The sequence below is a fragment of the Micropterus dolomieu genome, linkage group LG23 (assembly GCF_021292245.1).
Source record: "Micropterus dolomieu isolate WLL.071019.BEF.003 ecotype Adirondacks linkage group LG23, ASM2129224v1, whole genome shotgun sequence".
Taxonomy (NCBI): Eukaryota; Metazoa; Chordata; class Actinopteri; order Centrarchiformes; family Centrarchidae; genus Micropterus; species Micropterus dolomieu.
Window position 1 is genome coordinate 35,791,324 of NC_060172.1, and position 2,780 is coordinate 35,794,103.

General features: G+C 43.6%; 1 protein-coding gene across 2 annotated transcripts in view; it reads left to right on the plus strand.

Annotated features, from left to right (window-relative positions):
• ska2 (spindle and kinetochore associated complex subunit 2) overlaps positions 1 to 2,780 on the plus strand; it is a 22,227-nt gene that overhangs the window by 12,191 nt on the left and 7,256 nt on the right. The gene's annotated exons all lie outside the window — the stretch shown is intronic.

Genomic DNA, 2,780 nt, shown 5'->3' on the forward strand with positions numbered 1-2,780 from the left:
AATGATTTTAAATTCTATTCTGGATTTTACTGGAAGCCAATGCAAAGAAGCTAAAACAGTAGAAATGTGATCTCTTTTCCTGGTTCCTGTCAGAACACATGCTGCAGCATTCTGGATCAGCTGAAGAGTCTTAATGGACTTTTTCGAGCAGCCTGATAATAAGGAATTGCAGTAATCCAGCCTAGAAGTAACAAATGCATGGACTAGTTTTTCTGCATCATTTTTAGACAGGATGTTCCTGATTTTCGCAATATTACGTAGGTGAAAAAAGGCGGTCCTTGAAATTTGCTTAATGTGGGACTTAAACGACATGTCCTGATCAAAGATAACTCCAAGATTCCTCACAGTGGTGCTGGAGGCCAAGGCGATGCCATCCAGGGAAACTATATCTTTAGATAATGCGTCACGGAGGTGCTTAGGCCCCAGAGCAATAACTTCAGTTTTATCTGAGTTTAACATAATAAAAAAGCATGTTCACAAACACATTAAAAGCCGTACCTGAAGGCAGAGTAGGTGACTATTATAAGCTTACTGTGAGTTTATAACAATGATCAGGCCTTGCTCCCACGAGGTCTAGTGATGTGACACCTTGCGGGAGGTAACGCTCTGTTATACTGAGAAACGAGGTGGATGCAAATTTTGGTAGGTAGCCTACATATCTGTTTTGCCGAATTATGCAATTCACTTCTTAAGGTCCTTTTAGGACACTTTGCTGTTTGAACGCGGTTAGCGCCACATGTTTTTGCTGAATCTCAAGAAATGGTACTTCTACTAAGTTTAATAATATATTAACGATTCTTAATGTTCATAAAATATATACTTATCATTTATCACTATTGATGAACCCCACAAAGAATAGTATAGCGTTTAAAAGCAGAACTTTAAAGCATTTTCATAGAATTCTTGGCAGGCATGCAATTCGGCATAAAACCTGTGACAGTCGACTGCCCAGTTACGCTGTCAATCTGTAGGAAACACTGGTGTGTTTTGATATGATACATTTCCCCCCAAAATTTTGTGCACGTAGTTTGAATGTGGCCAAAAAGCAAATATTTTTCCAATTTTGTAGGTGGCGCTAGCCAGCCATTTTCCCACGCCGCTGTGCAGGACCCATAAAATACGTAATTTTTCACCACTTCTGACATGTGTGCAAAGTTTGAGTTTTCGAGCATGTTTAGGCCGCCAAAGATGAGCTTACTTTGCAGAAAAAATAAAAAATATAATTCCTTCAGTTCCAACAGGGACCTGCATGTTTCGTGCTTGGGCTCTAATTAACATTCCCCACCCCCAGTAATCAACTAGCTAATTGTCTCAGATTTCCTGTACACGGCCAGGGATGTTATCGGGCACAGCTGATTTACTCATATTCACTCTCAGCAGGACTCTTCTCACATCTGCTGTAGATACTGACAGTGGCCGGTCCTCTGAATGTGGAGTAGACTTACAGCTGACTCCCTGTTAAGGAGATCAGAGCGAGCATTAAAGGTGTTCAGTTCATCTGAACACCTTTTAATGCCTCACACCCATGGCCTCACACATGATTGGGGAGCTCCTGCTTTTTAGCCTGTGATGTTCTTGATGGCCTGCCACATATCTTTGGTGTTGTTGGGGTCAAGCAGGAACATGGGGGCAGCAGGAAGCCCACAACCACAGATCCAGACTCCACAGCTCCCGAGTCAAAAACACCTGCAGAAACTCAACTTCTTCCCTTCCTAGTAGTCTTGTGATTTCTAGTCCGTCTTCTCTCTCCTAACATGCATTAATGGGTTAAGAATGCGTACAGTTGAAGAGGGAGAGGAGGAGAGGAGCTCAGTGCATCATGGGAATTTCTCAGGCAGACTAGGCCTGTATAACTAAGGGATGGTTCAGGACTCACCTGAGCCAGCCCTAACTATAAGCTTTATCAAAGAGGAAAGTCTGAACGCTCTGGCTCCCATTCTACTTTTGGAGACTCTAGGAACAACAAGTGCATTCTGGGAGCACAGTGTTCCAGTTGGGTAATAAGGTACTATCAAGTAAAGATCAGACTGACAGTCTACCTAACATTTCAGCTTCACTTCATGTCACCTACTTACAATCATCCATAGGCAACAGGATGTGAGCAAATAGGATTTAAATGAGTCACAATCTAGTCTTGTCCTCTTTAACTCTGCTTGGCTGCTGTTAGATTGTAGTTCCCATCTCCCACATAAAACTCTGCTCTGGGCTGCTTGAAAACAGCTTGTTTGTAGTCCAGCTGCTTCCCTTTCATCCCTGTGACGTCAGAGGGATGAAAGCTAAATGCGCCTCATAACGCTCGCCAAGCGGCTACTCCAACACGCCCTCAAAAACGCTGGTGGAAAAACACTGAGCTGCAGCACACACCTCTCCCTTCCAAACACTAGCTACCCTCCAGGCAGTCAGTGGACATAAAGTTGTTACTGTGATGTAGAGACAGAGCTCAGTTAAAACTTTATGGATGAAAGATACTTTTGTTACAGATTAATAACTCACCACTCTGAAACTCTTGCTCCAGTCTATGTTGCCAAGCTGGTCGGCAACATGTATAGCTGAACCCGAAGCTGTTTACCGGCTACTCGCTGACCCGCCCTTCTCTGCTTCTGATTGGCTAGTAGTCCTTAACTAGGAACTGCGCATGTGCAACTCCCAACAAAGATCGTGTAGAGACAAGATGTATCACTCCATAGCTAAAACAAAGCATTCAACACAGGGTCAAAAGAGGAGCTGCAGCAATGTGTAGTATTGGGGGGGGGGGGGGGGGGAGAGGGTTTTTTTTGAAA